The sequence below is a fragment of the Salvelinus sp. IW2-2015 genome, linkage group LG2 (assembly GCF_002910315.2).
Source record: "Salvelinus sp. IW2-2015 linkage group LG2, ASM291031v2, whole genome shotgun sequence".
Lineage (NCBI taxonomy): Eukaryota > Metazoa > Chordata > Actinopteri > Salmoniformes > Salmonidae > Salvelinus > Salvelinus sp. IW2-2015.
The window spans coordinates 13,247,469-13,270,044 of NC_036839.1; the positions used below are offsets into that span (position 1 = coordinate 13,247,469).

A 22,576-nucleotide genomic window follows, 5' to 3' on the forward strand; every position below is an offset into this window, starting at 1 on the left:
GAGGCGATAGTAATTTAGACAGGTTACCTTGGCGTTCTTGGGCACAGAGACTATGTTGGTCTGCTTGAAATGTAGGCATTACAGACTGGGGGCAAGCAGAGGTTGAAAATGTCAATGAAGACACTTGCCAGCTGGTCAGCGCATGCTTAGAGTACGCAGACTGGTAATCTGTGAATGTTAACCTGTTTAAAAGGTCTTACTCACATCGGCTACGATGAGCTTGTGCGATAGGCTCATGTCACTGGTCAAATCGCGTCTGGATTTCCTTTGGTAATCCGTGATAGTTTGCAAGCCCTGCCACATCCGACGAGCGTCAGAACCGGTGTAGTAGGTTCGATCTTAGTTGTACTTTGTCTGTTTGATGGTTCATCGGAGGGCATTGCGGGATTTCTTATAAGTGTCCGGATTGGTGTCCTGCTCCTTGAAAGCAAATGTTGTCCATAATACATGATTTCTGGTTGGGATATGTACGTATGGTCACTGTGGGGATGACGACGTCACTTGTTAGTGAAGCCGGTGACTGATTAGGCAAACTCCTCAATCCCAGAACATATTTGAGTCTGTGCTAGCGAAACAGTCCTGTAGCTTAGCATCCGCTTCATCGGACCAGATTCACATCACATAGGATGAAGAAGCAATACTCCAAGTCGCAGCTCCATACTAACTTGTCAGACAGAGAACTGATACTGTATACTGGTTGTTGGGGTGGGATTGCCGTGGGGGGGGTCCATGGGTGGCTTTGATTTTTATTGAATTCCTCATGTCTTACTCATTGTTAGGAAGAATAATGGCCTCAAATCAAATGTTTGATACAATATTTATTTTAGATTATATGAAGAATCAGAGAAATTCAAATGGCTAATTTGTGTGCAATCAATTAGCTTAAATTCTCAGAGATCAAATTATATTGCAACAAAATAATGGTTGAGGAATGCTTATCTGTTTCTATACGATTTCAGAACAATCTGAGATAGTGGGTGTCGAAATCCTCTTTGTGCTTTTTGAGGTGGAATGACCCATTGGGTAAGGGATATCAAAGGGAGAATAGACACCTCAACAACTGCTTGGACGCTCAATAAATATGCTAGTGTGGAGACTATTACCACAAAGACAAAAATGGTTAATTCCGGAGGAATTTAATTATAAAAATGGCATGTCCTTTTGATGTTTGAGGGCAAAAGTCACACAATGAAGCAATTTGTATTCAGCTATGATGAATAAAAGAGTGTTTCACATTTGGCCTAATTTCTACGAGAGCCACTTGAATCCCGATCCCAGGTTGGCCGGGGCTTGCCCAGGGCTAAGTGTAAGTGACCATTTAGAACACATGAATATCGCAACGTGAACATCCCACGCTTCACTCAGAGAGCAGGCATTACTGTAAAAAAAAAAAAAAAAAAAAAGCCTAAGTAACCCTGTGCACCTTTAAAGAAGGACTCAATACTTTTGGGGGGCATTAATGGAACGGCAAGCTAACCAGACATTTCTATTGTGTTCTTGGTGTGCTTTTAAAATGTCTTGATGTGAAGTTGTTTTTTCAGGTGTCTTTCTATTCAACAACCACCACAGTAGTACAACAATCCCATGAAATTCAGGATGATCAAAACAAACCTTGAGCACAGATATTAACTCCATGATCCTCATACCAATTAGGCTGTAAATTAGCATTCGCAGTTAAATCTAAAACGGTTTGAATTTCTGACAGTATGTAAACTGACAGTGGCTAGACCAACAGTCAGGGTGCTTATGTTTCCCTCTGGTTGAGAGGAAATAATTGCAGAATGAATAACAGTGAATTTAGGCCTTTTGCTTGCTTGTGCTCTTACAGTAAACCTACGACGGCAGTAACGTTGCGCTAATCTGTTGTCCTGACACCTGTTCCTGTTTAAGAGCCAATCACAGCCTAGTTCCTTGGCATACAAGCCGTCTGAGGCTTGTCTGCAGTACCACAATATGAAGGCTCTCCTGGCTAAAACAACTAGGCCAGTCTGGGCCATAGAGCACAGTTGTTTTTTTAGACAAGCAAAAATTGGTCCCAGTAGCTGATACCAGAGATATCCCAAAATATGTGGGGGCAAATTGTTGGCCTCTCTGTTTGCCGAGCCCGAGAGGTATTCAGAAAAAATGTGTTTAAGCTCCATACAGTATGTAAGTGGTCTGTCCGAAGACCTCTTAAAGTGTATGAGCTCCATCATAGAGCTGGGCCTGTATCCAAAAAGTGACTCAGAGTAGGAGTGCTGATCTAGGATCAGGTCCCAACCCGTCCATAGGCCATCATTGCAAATAATAATTTGTTCTTAACTGACTTGCGGAGTTAAATAAAGGTAAAATGATTCATTATAATCTAAAAGGCAAAACTGACCCTAGATCAGCACTCCTACTCAGATGCTTTGTGGATACAGGCCCTGGCCTGCATGGCTACAGATCCCCCAATCCGATTTAGTTATGTCATTTACAGAAGGAAAAAGTCAGAGCATGGCCTTGGCGGTACCGCACATCTGTCAAAGACCGTCGTTACGTCTAAATCAACTTTAACTTCGTTAACAGGATCACAGTTTTCACCGCTGTAAAGCATCACAGAGACATCTTAACTTAATTTGGGAAACAGATGTCAAAGTGAAAGAAAAGCATCGTTCCCCCCCCACCCCACATTGGGGGATTCCTTAGCACAGACCCCTACATTAACATAACTAGAAATGTTAGGATATGTCAATGAATAATAAACAGTTAGGTCTGTATTTACTTACTATGGTATGGTATATGCAGGGCCTGTCCATTCAAATAGCTGAGCCAAGCAAATGTTTTTGCGAAGTCAAATCAGAGATAAGTCTATCGTTAACTAGGACTGGGAAATGCCAGGGACCTCACYATAGATGTTATCACGATACTTAGGTGCCCTTATGATATGTGTTGCGATTCTCACGATTCTAAATGTATTACGATTCAATGATTTTATTGCGATTCAATGTTCCAAACATATTGCTCACCATATGTCTGCTGCAAAGGGACAAGAGAGCCATGAGAAAACAAGTTGATCATCAGTCATGGGGGAAAAAAATGAGAAAAAACTATTTGCCTCCGTATTTAAGATGGAGAACAAGATATGAAGGAAAAATACTGGAGTTTTGGTGCAGGTACAGCCAACTAGCGTAAAAAGTATATTGTGATATTGTCAAAGCAATATGATATTGTCAAAAATMATATCCAGATATGCAACTATTGATTTCCCCCCCATCACGATCATTAACTAGTACTAAGAAACACAGAGGAAGTGTTCAAGCAACAGCTAACCAAATCACTGTAGGACTATTTGCTATCAGAGACTGAAATGACATGTTTTAAAAATGACTAATGAGCCGATTTGGAATAGGGTGCCTTTTCAGGTTATATCAAAGTGTAAACAGAAAGCAAAAAAAATTATACAAAAATAAAAGAATGCTGCAATCACTCCACTGCACTTCCTGCTGCACACCTTCCAAACACCCTTCACGCATCAGTCCACAGAAAAAAAAGATGACGTTGAAAATAAAAACACACGCTATTATGTGAGCTCTCTGATACCCTGGATTCGTCTCCGGACGAGAGGCAGCGAGACATGTGGCGTATGTAACCTCTGTCTGCACGGTGTTTGTCAGCCATTAAAAGGAAAAGGTTATCAGARAGTGGTGTCAGAACCTTGTACGTAATAGTATGATCATCCCTAGTGAAGATCTCATAACTTGTCCCATACTCGTGTATTGTTTTCCAATAACATTGTGGTCAGATCCTAGTATTTCTTTTTGCTGTCATGATGTTCAGATTCACAAATAAAGTAGACCATGTCATATTTCAAAATCCTGTATTCCTTACAGAACGAAATGGAGGACAAAAGATTTGAGACTAAAAAAAAAGGAGAAGCAGCAGGAACAGAGAGTCGATTTTAATATTGCTCCAAAACACCTGAAATTCATCGGAGAGTTAACAGTGAATGTGTGGGTGTGCAGCAGTGGATCCTATACCAAGTGTATTCAGGGCTGAAAGTCACRTGGGATACTCATCAGACTATTTTTATTTTGATGAATGTGCAGAGAAAATAACTAATTTCCTTTCTGCCTCTGAGCCATCTTAAAAAAAAGAAAAAAAAGAGCTCCTCTCTGCTAAATGAACGTTTCCATAATCCCAGTGTGCACTTCTCTGGGCCTCAGTGCTCCACTTCATACCATATCCTAGCTAAATGTGCAGCCTAATACYCTGCTCTACGGCCTTAGAAAGCTGTAAATGTTCACGTTAAAAGAAGGATATTCCATTAGGGCTGGGCATTGCCAGGGACCTCAAGATACAATATCATCACGACGCTTAGGTGCCGATACGATATGCATTACGATTTTCACGATTCTATATGCATTGCGATTCGACACAGATTTTAATTGTGATTCGATGTTCCAAGCATATTGCTAACCACATGTCTGCTGCAGAGGGACAAGAGAGAGCCATGATAAAACGAGTTTTGATCAGTCATGGAAATATAAAATGTGCTGAAAACAAATTGGTTCCCTATTTAAAAAGTTGGAGAACGAGTTATGGAGGAAAAGTTTTTGTGCAGGTACAACCAACTTGTGCAAAAATAATATCGCAATATTGTCAAAATAATATCCCGATACGCAAATATAAATTTTTCCCCTAACACTATATTTTAAAGAAATTATTGTTGCAATAGAGGCTACTACTTAGTTCCAACTGCGTTTGAAAACAGCTGCTTTTTCAAGGCAGTTGGCTTTTTTTACTGTGAAGGAAATCAGTCTATAGATAAATGTACCAACATACCTCATATGGTGTTCTATCCTATAATTTATTATCCAACATTGTCTGATTCAGCTTATAAAAACAATCATTTTAAAAATGGCTAAAAATCACTTGCTACTTTACAACCTGAGGAACAAAATATTCCTTGTTGACGTCACACTAAACTAGCCTATACTGTGTAATCGAATACAACCTAGGGTCAATTATGTCCATAAGTAATACAAAAGCTCTCACCATACTGTAGGCTAATAAAAACCTTTGTCGTTGCTTGTGAGTGATGCGAAACCAAAAAGATTGTTTTACCATGACAAGAGGCATGTTACTAAACCTGTTTAAAGCTGTGCTGTCTGCTAGCACAAAGACTGCTTTGACTGTGGACTGGACTGAGCCCACATCTTTCAATCACCACATCACAAGGTTTCTGAGAATGAGGCTACGGTGAGTGGGCTAATCTAGCCCATTCATTTCCATACAACATCTGGGACTACTTCAACTGCTCATCCCTGCCCAGCAGAATTCTGAAGTGGTCTGGGATTTTTTTTATTTCTTTTTTAAATCTCATGGCTTGTATGAATGCTAGGTCTATGTGATCTCAGGGTAGAGATAGGCACGCACACGGACACACAAATAGCCTTTTACAGTGCACTCAACATTCACAAGACACCATCCTGGGGTAAAATATCTAACCGCGGCGTGCTGACAGAGACTGAAGGGCAGACTGAAATGAATGAAGTGAATTCTCAGCGGGAGTGGCTCTGGCGGCTCTACACTCATTTGCATGCGAAAACATAGACGGGCTCCTCGGTCACCTGTGACCACATGAACCTCACAATTCCTCGGAAGTTTCACACATCCCGAACACTCCCCTCCAGTATTCAAGGCAAAAACCAACATGAACCCTTTCCTTGCCACAAAATCTCAGGTGCTGTAAGTCACCGCAAGATAACGAAGGTGCAAGCCATTCCAAAAGGCTTAAATTGGAGCTGATGAGATGCTTTCACATAGTCATGAAGCTTTTCAAACCATAACAGCAATAACAGTCAAACACCCCTATTTGGTGTTGCCTACCACCTGTATGCCCTCTAAGATTCCTCACGGTTTGTGTTTTGCTAGCAGGCCCAGGTGTATAGAAGCTGGTGTGAAACAGAGCAAGTTGCACACGGAGAGAGCGTCCTGCTCCTCCTCACACACAGCTCCTGTTACCGCCAGTGTGCTGTGTGCAGCAGGGCCTGAAACAGGGCAGGACAGATGCCTGGCATAACAGGAAAATCACACCCTCAATACAGAGGAAAGAAAATAACTGCCTCTTGACTTCCAGGGTTTCAGATACAACAACAACCTCTCGCAAAGACAGGCTACACCTCTGCATTAGGCTTCACATAAATGGGGGGATTCTCATCGCATTGTGAAACAGGCCTTGACAGACTCAATGACTTTGACCACAGGTACAGTTTAGAAATGTTCCTTAAAAGATGTTCCTGTACTGTTAGACTATAACATGTGATTTACGATTTATAAATGGGAAAGTGAAAATCATTTCATTGTTGTTTCACGAGAAACTACAGACGTGTCCCCAATAGCAGCCTATTCCATATTTAGGTTACTACTTTTGACGGGAGCCCTTGTCTAGTGCACTAAGGGATTCGGGTGCCATTTGGGATGCACACTATATCCTTTCACTTGTGCCTGACAAACAAGGATTCCTGAGGCAGTACTGGTGTACACAACAGCTCCATGGCCAATATGCCCGGTCAGTGCTTTTATCAGTCTCACCAAGGACACGCCACAGCTTTTCCTAAACACCACATTATCCCACTTAATACTATTCAGTGCTGTTTGCCTCTCCTATTGAGATACAACTCATCTCAGTTAACCTTGAGCAACTGTACAAGGCTTTCTGTAGGGTAAAGGGATCTCGACGATATCCATTTCATTAGATTGCTCGTGGAGTGAGACAGGAGTCAGGCCTACTGCTTGGCTGGCCGGTCTTGCATTTGAAAATGGGACTGTAGACCGGAGCGGGTCCAGCTAACTGGCAGGTTGATTTGTCTGTAAGAGCTGGGAGCTGCAGCACACCACAGCAGTGGGACAGGACTCTGTACTCTATCAGCACTAAACTCACATCCATTCTTATTGCTAGGTTTCACTGCTATTGTACAAAACATTAGGAAGACCTGCTCTTTCAATGACAGACTGACCAGGTGAAACAAATCAACGTTTGTGTCACATGCGCCGAATACAACAGGATAATAACAGTGGCGAGGCTATATACAGTAGCGAGGCTATATACAGGCACCAGTTAGTCGGGCTAATTGAGGTAGTATGTACATGAATGTATAGTTAAAGTGACTATGCATATATGGTAAACAGAGAGTAGCAGCAGTATAAAGAGGGTTTTTTTTGGGGGGGGGGGGGACATACACACACAGTGCAAATATTNGGGTTTTTTTTGGGGGGGGGGGGGACATACACACACAGTGCAAATATTATGGCTTGGGGGTAAAAGCTGTTGAGAAGCCTTTTTGTCCTAGACTTGGCGCTGCGGTACCGCTTGCCGTGCGGTAGTAGAGAGAAAAGTCTATGACTGGGGTGGCTGGGGTCTTTGACAATTTTTAGGGCCTTCCTCTGACACCGCCTGCTGTAGAGGTCCTGGATGGCAGGCCGCTTAGCCCCAGTGATGTACTGGGCCGTATGCACTACCCTCTGTAGTGCCTTGCGGTCAGAGGACGAGCAGTTGTCATACCAGGCAGTGATGCAACCACTCAGGATGCTCTCGATGTTGCAGCTGTAGAACCTTTTGAAGATCTGAGGACCCATGCCAAATCTTTTTAGTTTCCTGAGGGGGAATAAGCTTTGCGTGCCCTCTTTACAACTGTCTTGGTGTGTTTGGACCATTCTAGTTTGTTGGTGATGTGGACACCAAGGAACTTGAAGCTCTCAACCTGCTCCACTACAGCCCCATTGATGAGAATGGGGGCGTGCTCAGTACTCCTTTTCCTGTAGTCCACAATCATCTCCTTAGTCTTGATTACGTTGAGGGATAGGTTGTTATTCTGGCACCACCCGGCCAGGTCTCTGACCTCCTCCCTATAGGCTGTCTCATCGTTGTCGGTGATCAGGCCTTCCACTGTTGTGTTGTCTGCAAACTTAATGATGGTGTTGGGGTCGTACCTGGCCACACAGTCATGGGTGAACAGGGAGTACAGGAGGAGACTGAGCACACACCCCTGAGGGGCCTCCAGTGTTGAGGATCAGCGTGGTGGATGTGTTGCTACCTACCCTCACCACCTGGGGGCGGCCCGTCAGGAAGTCCAGGATCCAGTTGCAGAGGGAGGTGTTTAGTCCCAGGATCCTTAGCTTAGTGATGAGCTTTGAGGGAACTATGGTGTTGAATGCTGAGCTGTAGTCAATGAATCCAGGTGAAAGCTATGATGCCTTACTGATGTCACCTGTTAAATCCACTTCACTCAAAACAGTGCAGATGAAGGTGAGGAGACAGGTTAAAGAAGGATTTTTAAGCCTTGAGACAATTGAGATAGATTGTGTATGTGTGCCATTCGGAGGGTGAATGGGCAAGACCAAAGATTTAAAGTGCCTTTGAACGGAGTATGGTAGTAAGTGCCAGACAAACCGGTTTGAGTGTGTCAAGAACTGCAGCGCTGCTGGGTTTTTCCCCACACTCAACAGTTTCCCGTGTGTATAAAGAACGGTCCACCACCAAAAGGACATCCGGCCAACTTGACACAACTGTGGGAAGCATTGGAGTCCCTGTAGATCGCTTGACACCTTGTAGATTCCATGCCCCGACAAATTGAGGCTGTTCTGCAGGCAAAGGGGTGTGCAACTCAATATTAGGAAGGTGTTCTTAATGTTTTGTACACTCAGTGTAGGCTAACACGTGTATTGTACTATACCCTTTATACTGTTTACATTTGAAAATCGTACAAATACTGTTTCTAGTTTGACTGTACATGTTTGGCTGTAATCCTACAATAGGATCCTCTTCAGTCTCATTCAAGCCTGCTGCTTCAGGAGAACCATGTCTAACAGACTAGAAACCAACTACAATGACAGCATCTGTCAACCATTCGTTTGTACAACAAAACACATATTTGGTGGAGTATACGAAAACCAGCATACACTTGCCTGGGAAAACGAGGCCAAATTAGCGAGAGCAACTTAACACCACTTGGCAAATTAGCCGACATCTGGAGTGAATGACAGGCACTCGAATCGTATTAATTGTGACCGTGAGGGCAGGCAGGGATGGGAAGCAACGCTTCTTTTTTTTTTATTCCTGAAGGATGCATTCTAAAAGCTAAACATTTCCTCCTGAATATTCAGGCCAAGTGAATACAATATTCATTTTGCTGCAGGAGAACAGTTGATGCATAACAATGAGAGCTGCTAATGAAATCAACCATCAAGCTGAAATACATACATATTAAACCGGGGTCTCAGTGTCACTCGCATTTTTTTTTGTTGCATCGTTTGTTTTTTTTCTCATTTCTCTCCCTGACCTTTCAATATTTTTGTCTTATCTTGAATTTGCTCACAGCCAAGAATGATGATTGCATTTTATGACGATTTTATTCTGGGCATGTACAAATAGTCTCCGAAAGCTTGCATTTTCTGACCGTATTAAAAAGGTTGTTTTCGCAAACAATGCATTTTAAAATGTTATTTGGACAAGAAAATCCTGAGCCATTTCATGACTCCAAATATCATAAATTAAGTGTAATTGCCATTCTGCTAAACATCTGTTTGTGCCAAAAGAGTATAGCCTTACTTATGCAACTTACGTCATTTATAGCAGAGTGTTTAAGTCATTAGAAGTAGGCTAATCCATTGCAAATCTTGTTTAACGATCAGGTTTAGTCAAATCAATGATCGTAATTGTTAAACAAAACAAACGCAGAGAACCTATTTACAGTGTTTCTCCTATGTTCAGCCAGAAAAAGATACCCGTGTTTACATTTGATGTCCGTGTAAACACTTGCACACACACAGTGTATTTAATCAAGTACAGGACCAATGGGAGTGAGAGAACCAAAGCACTTAGGCTAAATCTCTGTGTAGCAGTTTGCTGTATCTAGCATTTGACTATCTACGTTGGTTTTTATGATTACCTGACGAAAATAGCCTACATTTTAGACAAACAGCAGGTAGCCTAGCAGTAATATTCATTAAATACAGGGTCCCTCTTAGGAATGATGAAAAATGGCAGTGCTTTAAAAAAATATGTTTTTTTGCCTAAGCCCTACACAGCACAAGCCAATGCTAGTTTCCTGACTCCACATACAGATCTTTCCCTTAAATTGTCATTTGAATCATTTTTGCACATTCCTTGTAAACAAAGGGAGGGGGATAATTGATCAAAGTGGGAGAAAGAGATCCCGGTGAGTGGTGGAAGGTCAGCCCCCGCCAGCCAGCCGAGAGAGCTGATAGGGGGAAAAACAGCCCCATTGCTCCCGAGCTGCCATTCCTCTTCCCTGACAAAGACTCCATCTGCCACCGAGCCATTCGCAGCCTCCGATTCAGAATACCAATGATTCCCAACCATTCTGCAAGTCTAGCTTTCACCTTGGTATCACCTCTACGTGCGTCTGATGCGCTGACGGTACAGATCTCCTCCCTGCAGGCGGCAGTGCACTGCAGGCTGCCAGCCCAGCCCGCCACAGAGCACAGCAGTCATACAGCTAAGTGGCATTTATGCAGTTCCTGGAAGGACAGCATTTTATTAGCATCAATATTATTGAAGCCTTTTCAGATCTGTGCGAGATTCCCAACCCATTATAATTCACACTCAAATGGTAATAAGAGGTGATTGGCGAAGTGGGAAGGATTTAAATCACGCCAAAGTAATGAGAGCGGGATGCTTTACCTGCAAATCACAGTGATTTCAGGGAACACGGTCTGAAAGGATCATCTTGCCGTGCATAGTGTGTGGTGTGCATTTTGCCAGCCCTCAGAGGCGATGGGAGTCAGAGTGAGAGGGTGGAAAAATCCCCTGGCCTCTGCCGAAGTCTCAATGCCAGAATTAAGGGAAAGGCAGACAGCTGGTCCTAACAACCCAATGATACTAAAGAGAATTCAATTCTCCCCTTCGCCATCTGCACACCAAACCACAGAGACACTTATGGGACAGCCTCCTCTCCTATTAGAAAAACTCCCTTGTGTAGACCATGCCAGTGCTGTCCCAAGGCCCTGTCTTTCCTGACCTCTCGACCCTGAGGGGAAGCGCCGGGATTAGTTCAAGTTTATTGACAACAAATTAGCGTCTGTAGTGGGCGCAGCTGGCCGGAGCTCATCCCTCAGCTTCAAATACCGATTCTGTAATTACTTCCCTCACGTTCACAGTTATACCTTATTCCCACTGCCTTTAAAAGAGAGGAACAACGCACAAATCCAATCATAGCCAGAATGAGATATGGAAATTCCCTGATGCGTGGTTGCTTCAAATGGGGCTGTTTCTCATGGTCTTGAGAGAAAGGTCACACTAGGCCTTGTACTAAGCACACGTTAGTCAAACTAAAATGCTTCAACTGGCTTTGTTTCAAGTTCGGTGATACCTCCGCCAGGGGGGGTACTGAGGTTAGTATGTAACACCAGAGAGAAAAGAAGGGGGGGGGGGGGCAGTGGGATCTATCCTATCTGTTTAGGAGACAGCACTTAAAGCAAGACCTGTGTGACCACCTCCCTCCAGCCAGATCCCCGGGGAGCACAGCCACCCTGACCCCAGCTGTCTCAGCCAGCAGAGACACACAAATCCCCTGCCTCGGCCTCCCTCGCATCTCCACCCTTGCCCTCCTGCAGTCCTCAGCCTGCCTGCTTTTACAACACACCCAACCACCTAGCCCCGACGGTCTTTTCCCCCCTCTCCATATGCAGATACGCGGCTCACTGCGGATGACCTACAATCGCTTTGCAAATTGAAGCGCAACAATCACGGTAGTGCAACAGCGCAACTGAATCATGGCAGTGTGCTTCATTAGGGTACATTATTTCCAGCTATATTTGTCTTTCCGAAGAGGCATAAATATTTGGCTCCATTTGTGCACACATTAGCAGCAAGGCATGCATGCACCAGTCACACAGGGGAGACGGAACGAGTGGTTTACACCCTTCCAATGACAAGCAATATCTAACGTCTCCACCGAAGATCTGAGGATGAATTCATTCAGGGAATGTATTGAACAAAGATACAAGACTCCAGAGAGGTTAAGCAGATGAGAAGTGACAAAAGTCTGACTTCTCGGTCTCCACAGTACATCAGTAAAGCTGCTGACCACAGCACAGTTGTTGACAATTAGCACATTACAAAGTAGCATAAAACAAACACCATCGGTGTCGGATGAGGTTACCAGTATGCTGCATAATTCACAAGTGTAAAGCCCCACTGATGTTTCTCCCAGACGGTCGCCTTTCAGAGAGAGCGGTCTGACGCTGAACAAGCTCAAGTGTAGCACGATATCTCGCAGACTGTATTAGGGCTTAACTGAATGAATAGCCTACATTAAATGTTAGCATAAAAATCTACGTTTATTGGTAGCGTACACAGATTTGCAGACATTGTCGCAGGTGCAGCATAATGCTTGTGTTTTAGCTCCAACAGTGCAATAATATCTAACAATAAAAATATTTAAAACGAACACACTATCCAGAAAAAATATAAATTAAGAAATATTAGAACGAGCAATGTAAGAGACTGGAATAAATAACAAACCAAAAAAATATATATATACACACACACTTAAACACACATTCTGGACACACCTACTCATTCAAGGATTTATCTTTACTATTTTCTACATTGTAGAATAATAATGAAGACAACAAAACTATGAAATAACACATATGGAATCATGTAGTAACCAACAAAAGAAAAAAAGTGTTAAAACAAATATTTTGTATATTTGAAATGTTTCAAAGTAGCCACCCGTTGCCTTGATGACAGCTTCATGAGGTGCAGTAGTCACCTGGAATGAATTTCAATTAACAGGTGTGCCTTCTTAAAAGTACATTTGTGGAATTTCTTTCCTTAATGCGTTTGAGCCTATCAGTGGTGTTGTGACAAGGTAGGGGGGGTATACAGAAGATAGCCCTATTTAATAAAAGACCAAGCCCATTACTACTTTAAGACATTGAAGGTCAGTCAATACGGAACATTTCAACTGCAATCACAAAAACCATCAAGCGCTATGATGAAACTGTCTCTCACGAGGACCGCCACAAGAAAGGAAGACCCAGAGTTACCTCTGCTGCAGAGGATAAGTTCATTAGAGTTACCAGCCTCAGAAATTGCAGCCCAAATTAATGCTTCACAGAGTTCAAGTAACAGACACATCTCAACATCAACTGTTCAGAGGAGGCTGCGTGAACCAGGCCTTCATGGTCGAATTGCTGCAAAGAAACCACTACTAAAGGACACCAATAAGAAGAGACTTGCATGGGCCAAGAAACACGAGCAATGGACATTAGACAAGCTCCAAATTGGAGATTTTTGGTTCCATCCGCTGTGTCTTTGGAAGATGTGGAGTAGGTAACGATAATCTCCGCATGTGTGGTTCCACCGTGAAGCACGGAGGTGGTGTGATGTGCTTTGCTGGTAACACTGTCAGTGATTTATTTAGAATTCAAGGCACACTTAACCAGCATGGCTACACAGCATTCTGCAGCGATACGCCATCCCATCTGGTTTGCGCTTAGTGGGACTATCATTTGTTTTTCAACAGGACAATGACCCAACACACCTCCAGGCTGAGTAAGGGCTATTTGACCAAGAAGGAGAGTGATGGAGTGCTGCGTCACATGACCTGCGCCTCCACAATCAACCAACCTCAACCCAATTAAGATGGTTTGGGATGAGTTGGACCGCAGAGTGAAGGAAAACCAGCCAACAACTGCTCAGCATATGCGGGAACTCCTTCAGGACTATTGAAAAAGCATTGTAGGGTGAATCTGGTTCAGAGAAAGCCAAGTGTCCAAAGCAAAGGGCGGCTTAGAAGAATCTAAATATAAAAATATTTGTTTAATACTTTTTTGGTTACATGATTCCATGTGTTATTTCGTAGTTTGATGTCTTCACTAGTATTCTACAATGTAGAAAATAGTATAAAAAATAAAGGAAAATGCTTGAATGAGTAGGTATGCAAACTTTTGACTGGGACCATTCTTTTTTTTTTTTTTTGGTATCCCCCTTCTCCCCAATTTTCGTGTATCCAATCGCTAGTAATTACTATCTTGTCTCATCGCTACAACTCCCGTACAGGGCTCGGGAGAGACGAAGGTCGAAAGCCACGCGTCCTCCGAAGCACAACCCAACCAAGCCGCACGCTTCTTAACACAGCGCGCCTCCAACCCGGAAGCCAGCCGCACCAATGTGTCGGAGGAAACACCGTGCACCTGGCCCCCTTGGTTAGCGCGCACTGCGCCCGTCCCGCCACAGGAGTCGCTGGAGCGCGATGAGACAAGGATATCCCTACCGGCCAAACCCTCCCTAACCCGGACGACGCTAGCCCAATTGTGCGTCGCCCCACGGACCTCCCGGTCACGGCAGCTGCGACAGAGCCTGGGCGCGAACCCAGAGACTCTGGTGGCGCAGCTAGCACTGCGATGCAGTGCCCTAGACCACTGCGCCACCCGGGAGGCCCTGACTGGGACCATTCTTGATACACACGGAAAACTGTTGAGCATGAACACCCAGCAACGTTGCAGTTCTTGACACACCCAAACCAGTTTGCCTGGCACCTACCCTGGCACCATACCCCGTCCAAAGTCAATTAAATATTGTCTTGCCCATTCACCCTCTGAATGGCACACATACACAAACCATGTCTCAAGGCTTAAAAATCCTTCTTTAACCGATCTCCTCTCCTACATCTACACTGATTGAAGTGGATTTCAAGTGACATCAATAAGGGATCATAGCTTTCACCTAGATTCACCTAGTCAGTCTAGGTCATGGAAAGAGCAGGTGTTCCTAATGTCTTGTACACTCCATGTAATGGACAGTAGGTGAATAGAAAAGGTGTGAACAGCAGTAGTAATATAGGATGAATAGAACACAGTACTTACATATAGAGTAAAACAGTATGTAAACATTAGGGATGCACCAATATTCCATTTCATCGATACCCAATATTTTTATTGCAAAAAAAGAAAGAAAAAGAAACCCGATATTAAAAATGTTTAGCGGCCTTTTAAGCATTCTAGTACAGTTAAATAGTTGAAACACACACACCAAAAAGTTATTTTGTTGGCATTTACGCATGCCCCTATTACCAGTAAAACATAATCAAAACCCATTTCTTTCACTTACTTGCTGTGCTGTTTTGTTGTTCATTTGTTCAGTCTCAACCAGAATTTCATGATACATGTCAAGCAGTGAAGTTTCAGTCTGTCCGTCCGTGGCCTCTCTTCCTCGGTGCGCACTGTCACTGTGTCCGTTTCCATCTTGTCCAGCTGTGTCTAACATTTCATGTAAACCCTGTTTCTTGTCTGCGTTGAAGTAGCAGTCATTGTACCTAGCATCGAGCATGGTGGCGACACAGTAGAGGCTCAGAGAGAATGGCACCGAATCGCTTGTTCACAGCCTCGCTTGTTCACAGCCTCAAGTACTTTCGCAAGTTAACCCCACGGTCTGTGTGGGCAGTTTTGTTGAACAGTCGTTTCAATGCCATGACAGAGGGTATCATATCTGCTGCAGATGCAGTTGATTAGCTTATTTCTCCAGTCAGTTGGAGCTAGGAGTGTGTTCATGTTTCCAAGTTTCAAACATGTTCTCAAATGCCATTGAAATGGTAGCAGTGGTATGAGAACCAGCACATTCTTGAGCATGCAATACGGCTTTCCTCAGTACGAAATCCTCATCGACCCACTGTGCTGTCAGACTCAGCATGCTCATGGGGCTGGCATCGCTGGTCCAAATGTCAGTCGTGAAGCTAATAGCAGTGACGCCCATAGCAAGTAGCTCATAGATGTGCATTTCGACAATACTGTGCAACTCCGGTAGGGCAACATCTGAAAGATAGAGCCGACTTGGTTGTGTGTACCGGGGCTCGAGGTGCTCTACCAGTCAGCGAAATCCAACATCATCCACGACAGAACGGTTGACTGTCAAGGGCAATGAATTCCATTATCTTGGCGTTAAGTTGTCTATCTGAAATATTCTTACTCTTTCAAATGACAGCACAACTTCAACTTGTTTAGTTGTTGGAAGTGTGCGCATAGTATTTTTCTGCTTTGGTTCTGTGTAACGCCGTATTTTTTGTGGAGTCATTACGTCATCTACCTACGTTATACCTGGGCTCCCGAATGGCGCAGCGGTCTAAGGCACAGCATCTCAGTGCTAGAGGCGTCACCACAGACCCTGGTTCGAATCCAGGCTGTATCACAACCGGTTGGGAGTCCCATAGCGCGGCACACAATTGGCCCAGCGTCGTCCGGGTTTGGCTGGTGTAGGCCGTCATTGTAAATAAGAATTTGTTCTAAACTGACTTGCCTAGTTAAATAAAGGTTAAATAGAAATATAGGTATGCACATCGGCGTTAAACTAGACAGACATCGGGCCGACACAGATGTTGGCATTTTTAGCTAATATCGTCCGATTCCGATATATCGTGCATCCTTAGTAAAACATTATTAAAGTGACCAGTGTTCAATGACTATGTACATTGGGCAGCAGTCTCTAAGGTGCAGGGTAGAGTACCGGGTGGTAGCTGGCTAGAACAGTGACTAAGGCTAGTTGTGACTATTTAACATTCTGATGGCCTGGAGATGGAAGCTATTTCTCAGGCTCTCGGTCCCAGCTTTGATTCACCTGTACTGTCTCCGCCTTCTAGATGGTAGCAGGGTGAACAGGCTTTGGCTCAGGTGGCTGAGGTTCTTGATGATCTTACTGGCTTTCCTGTTACAAGCCAAATTTCTTCAACCTCCTGAGGCAGCACAGTGCATAGCCATAGTGCATAGCCTAACTGACATGTGAGCAACCAGCACTAAAACCAAACACAGGGGACAAAGTTTGGTTGGAGGAACCCAGCAATATAATAGAACAGTTTGTAGGAGAGGAGATTCAGCCAGGGCTGATGCAATCCATTGTGAAGTCCTAGCATCTCGCGGCCCAGCCGCCCACTGCTCGTGACCTTTGGGGTTTGTTCTACTCTCCCTGGGCTCGCCGGGGATTGACTATCTGGCTGTGTTCCGAATGGCACCCTCTACCCATTGTGGTGCACTACTTTTGACAAGGGCCAATGGGGTTCTGGTCAAAAGTAGTGGACTATACAGGGAATAGGGTGCCATTTGGGACACACCCCAGTCATTAAAACACCTTGCAGTCCCAATCGAATGAGGTGGAGCGCTCTGCTTCAGCATCACTGACTCCTTGGAAAACACACCACCTTGACTACGGTTCCTCACAACAGCGCTGGTCTGTTATTCACAGTCTTGCGATCTACTTACGCTAAAAATAACTGATGTTGTAGTTAGGGCTGGGAATGGCCAAGGACCTCAAGATAGGATATTATCACGATACAGTGCCTTCAGAAAGTAGTCTGCTTCTAAATCTGCATTGCTTGCCGTTTCAGGTTTTAGGCTGGGTTTCTGTATAAGCACTTTGTGACATCTGCTGATGTAAAAATGGCTTTATAAATACATGTGATTGACATTCATACCCTGTGACTTATTCCACATTTTGTTGTGTTACAGCCTGAATTCAACATTGATCAAAAGTTTTTCTGTTGTCACCCATCTACACACAATACCCCAAAATGACAAAGTGAAAACATGTTTTTAGAAATGTTTGCAAATGTATTGAAAATGAAGTAAAGAAGTCTAATTTACATACATATTCACACCCTTAAGTCAATAATCATATTTGACAGCAATTACAGCAGTGAGTCTTTCTGGGTAAGTCTCTAAGAGCTTTGCACAACTGGATTGTACAATATTTGCACATTCTTTTTTAAATTCTTCAAGCTCTGTCAAGTTGGTTGTTGATCATTGCTAGACAGCCATTTTCAAGTCTTGCCTAGGATTTTCAAGATGATATAAGTCAAAACTCTAACTAGGCCACTCAGGAACATTCAATGTCTGCTTTATAGGGTATTGTGTGTAGGCCAGTGAGTGTGCAACACATTAAGAACATACTCTTTCCATGACAGACTGACCAGGTGAATCCAGGTGAAAGCTATGATCCCTTATTGATGTCACATGTTAAATCCACCTCAGTGTAGATGAAGGGGAGGAGACAGGTTAAAGAAGGATTTTTAAGCCTCGAGACAATTGAGACATGGATTGTGTATGTGTGCCATTCAGAGGGTGAATGTGCAAGACAAAAGATTTAAGTGCCTTTGAACAGGGTATGGTATTAGGTGCCAGGCGCACCGGTTTGTGTCAAGAACTGCGACGCTGCTGGGTTTTCCACGCTCAACAGTTTCTTGTGTGTATCAAGAATGATCCACCACCCAAAGGACATCCAGCCAACTTGACAACTGCGAGAAGCATCTGAGTCAACATTGGCCAGCATCCCTGTGGAATGCCTTCGACACCTTATAGTCTATGCCCCGATGAATTGAGGCTGTTCTGAGGGCAAAAGGGCGGGGTGCAACTCAATATTTAGGAGGGTGTTCCTAATGTTTGGTATACTCAGTGTATGTCTGCTGGAGAGGGAGAAGAGAGGGCCATGAGAAAATGAGTTTTGATCAGTCATGGAAATAAATGTGCTCCCTATTTAAAAAGAAGATGGAGAACAAGCTATGAAGGACAAATACTGGAGTTTTGGTGCCGGTACAGACAACTAATTCAAAAATAATATTGCAATATTGTCAAAATGGTACAAATCCAGATATCGTAACTGTATCGACCCCCCCCCCATCACTAGTTGTAGTACACTGATACAGACACACGTGTAGCGTTAGGAATCAACTTTGAAAAGAGTTCTTTCATCACCAGCTCTCTCTCCTCGTCCTTCCCTCTCCACCCCCTGGCACAGAGCAGGGAGGAGGAAGAGCGGAGGCTGAGGCTCGAGTATTTACTACCACATCATATTACACAGCCACAGCAATCTGTTAGCCATTCAGGCCCGTCGCAAAATACACTCTTTGAAGCTACACCGTTAACTGTAGGGAGGACATAAATATAATTTTTTTTAAAGGAGAAATAGAAAAATATCACTGGTGTTTCAGCACACTCAAACCCCCCCCACCGGGGGCCGGGCATCTCAGTAAAACACACCAGTCAATAGGGCTCTCCGAACCCCTTCCCTCTCCCACTTCTCATCTACCTACTTCTCCCATCCTGTCTCCTCAGCCTTTTCAGCAATAAGAGCAGGAGTAGAGTCAGGCAGGCTTCTAGGTAAACTCAAGGTTACTGATGACTACCATAGTACATTCTGGAAGGTTCCCATAACACACAACCTGGGCAGGATCTGGGATGATGGGATTCCTCTCCTCAATCCCCATTTCAACTCTTTCTGGAACGCTGTGGATGACCCGTCTCCTGGCAGGGTCACACAGATTCTAATAGGGTTTTCCTCAGGATCACAAAGTTACCTGAAGAACGTCCCTGCCCTCGGTTTAGCACATCGACTTCAGTAGAAAATAACATGTTGCCGATGGTTACTTCGAATTGCCCTTTTACTTTCAACAATACACATTTCAAATGCTGCCGGAGGGAGAAAACAGGTATGTAACACACTGTTTTGGTTGGACGTTTTACCGTTGAAGAATGGAACAGTGAAAGTTCGTTAGACCGTCAAGCCTCGGCTATAGCAGCCCTAAGAGGCCCGACACGCAGCCAAGAGGAAAGGGGAAGTCCAGCAATAACACTGTCTTGCTATCAGTGACATACACTAGACACCTGATAATACCTGCTCTTTCTCACACTGTATGCAACGGTTGAAAAACCAGTACAGAAACCCAACGACTGAAAGACTGAAGTATTTACAGTAAACGCCGGAGGTTTGCGCGATTCCTGAATCGAGGGACTTTGAGGCATTTCTCTGAGGCTTTTGTGTTGTAAACATGTGTTCTACAATGCACCGCAAATAACTGTGGGGCTCCTCACACCGTGTGGTAGTGACTGTTGCAGTAGTAAGTCAGACTGTCTGATAGGAGTGGAGCTGAAGCTTTGAGAGCCCTCCTGACATTGTCTGGGGTGCAACACTACACTACTATTTACAGAGGCAGCCATGCAGCCACTATTCAAAGCTTCTTTATGCAAAGTGGCTCACTTTCAATTTCAAAACAAAGGACAGCTCAAACTCCACCAATTACCCCAATTTGGTTGACAGTAATTTATTTGGAAATAGCCAAAAGTAATAGAATGCTTCTTTTCATACAGATTAGTATGTTTTGAAACTTTGACATGCTAATTCCATGCAAGACGGGCAAACTAATTAGAAATTCGCAAACTGAGAGCAAAGTGTACTGTAGCACAAACTAATTCCATTAAAGAGGGCCTTGTTAAATCTAGGCCTAATTGGAAAATGCTCTAATCCTATACCTAAATAATGCTTTGAACTGAAGAGTTGTGCTTAGTCCAGTAGCCTATCCCTTCGTGACTTTCAAAGTCCAATTTGACAAAATAAACAGATTTTCGGACACAAAAAACACAACAAAAAAAAGAAACTGGGACTTCAAACACAAACAGAGGGGACAAAATTGTTTACAGCAGCGATGGGCGATTAGAATGCAGTCAGTGTGACCAAACACTTACTGTTGAAGGATCCTCAATTCTGTGACATCACGGCTCTGCAAGCTGAAACAGAAGACGACAACACTCGGCTTAATTGCTTTATTTTATTGATTTATTCATTCACCATAATTCCTGCCTGAAAGCAATACGAAAATAAAAATGCTAACTCGAATGGGTTTAGGCCTTGAGGGGGAATACCTTATCCATTCTAACATCGACAGGGAATCAAAGCCCTGCTGCAGCAGCTTTGCATTATGGACCGATCAAACAAAACAAAAGGCTGGTGCATTTCAAATATGACAACAAAAATCAGCTACAATTGGAATATAGCCATATCTAACAAATCAATGGCTAAGTAGTCTAAAATATTTCACATCTAGACAGATCCTCCTATTTGTACTCAGATGAGTGTCTGTCTCAAGTCCAGCAGCTGTTTGTCAGTCAGTGCAGTGGATTGAGAGAAAGCGTGTGACATGCTGGTGGTGTCTCTCCTCTCACGTTGCTGGAGGAGTCGCGTCACACTGGCGTGGAGCTCGACACACTAAGGCAGATCTCAGCTCATCCACAAATCACGCTCCCCTTCTCTCCTCTCCACCAACACGCATATCATCCTGGGAGATTTGGATCACCAGAAACAGCACTTGCATAAGCACTCCCAAACATTTCTGGCAAGACAGCAAATTTCTTGTATTTCATTACACATTTCCATCTGGGTTCGTTTCAATTGGAATGTGAAGGAAACGAGGGCTGCGGCAGTTTAACACCCGGTGTCAGCAGCAGACTTAAGCACGCATGATTTACAGCCTCGACGCATCACTCAAATTCCCCTAGTCCACCACGCAATCCGTCTACAGGACGACTACGGCTTCACAATGGAGCCAAGGGAAACAGACATGACTAGTGTTCATACAACAGACGATTATAGCAGCACAAACAATGACTGTCAGCAGTAGGCCCAACGTCAATGGAAGCGATCACGTCAACGTTATGACAATGATCATCATCATTTAAAAAGACAGCCTATAAAATCAACAATGTACTGAAGTCTTTATAAATCAGACTACTCATTCGTTTTCATCATAGAGGAGATGAACATAAAGGGTTTCTATTCTATTTGTTCGGCGCTCCAGGACTGGAGTCTAGAACTCAAGACGGCCTACAGATGAAGCAGGCAAGTATGGGCACAGATTCCTGGGCCTGGCCTACCTATGATTTATCTGAACACCAGCCTGTAACATATGAACTCAAACACGTCATTCTCCTGCTGCACTTGATTAGGCCTAGGCCTAACTTGCTTTTTGGACAATCCTCTCTAGGAACTGTTCTCAGTGAGCACTGTTTACTGAGCGAGGCAAACAGGATGCTGTTAAACTACACTTGTGCCATTTCAGCTCAGGAGGCTATTTTCTCTCAGTCATCGTAATCTTGCTACGACTGCTGCTGCGGGCTATGCCATTTCCCTATCCTAGCAAATGCTTCGCTCAAAATGGCTTCAAGCCAATTACTGGTATCTAAGGAGTGTGCCTCCATCTTTATTCACTCAAAGGATGGGTATCAATTACACACTAATTAGAGAAACACGCCTCCTCCTGCTACAGCTTGGTAACAAATCCATCCTGATTCACCTGGTGTTGATAGAAGACAGAGTATTTTCTCCTCCTGTTTAGCATAACCTAAAACTACCAGTACTTAACAGGATCTTAGGTTACACACCATACAGCCTAACCTGGTAATAAGGTTTGACTAGCTGTAAACTCAGTGAAGATGATAGTTGACAACCCGTATGTTGTCCCTCTACGGTGAGGTTTATGGAAATTAAAAGCAGATGAAGAAAACGTTGGAGAAAGCACATGTTAAACTCATGTTGTCCTATAGTCTACAGGGGGGTGGGGGGGGGGCTAACGAATTGGATCAAGGCCTGGGTCTAAGCTGTCCTGGATCCACCATACATGGCATTGAATTGTTGGTTAAGGGCTTGTAATTAAGCATTTCACGCTAAGGTGTACACCTGTTGTATTTGCCGCATGTGACAAATACAATTTGATCGGTTTCAATGTTGGTTAAGAAAATCAATATAAATAGGCCTACAGGCCAAGACTGA

At 43.8% G+C, this 22,576-nt stretch overlaps 1 protein-coding gene across 1 annotated transcript in view; it reads right to left on the reverse strand.

Annotated features, from left to right (window-relative positions):
- Nucleotides 1–22,576, reverse strand: part of LOC111972715 (bromodomain adjacent to zinc finger domain protein 2B-like) — a 90,024-nt gene that overhangs the window by 58,064 nt on the left and 9,384 nt on the right. Inside the window, exon 2 of the mRNA XM_070449334.1 lies at nt 20,497–20,538. The gene's annotated coding sequence lies outside the window, so the exon portion shown is untranslated. The remainder of the gene's footprint in view (nt 1–20,496; nt 20,539–22,576) is intronic.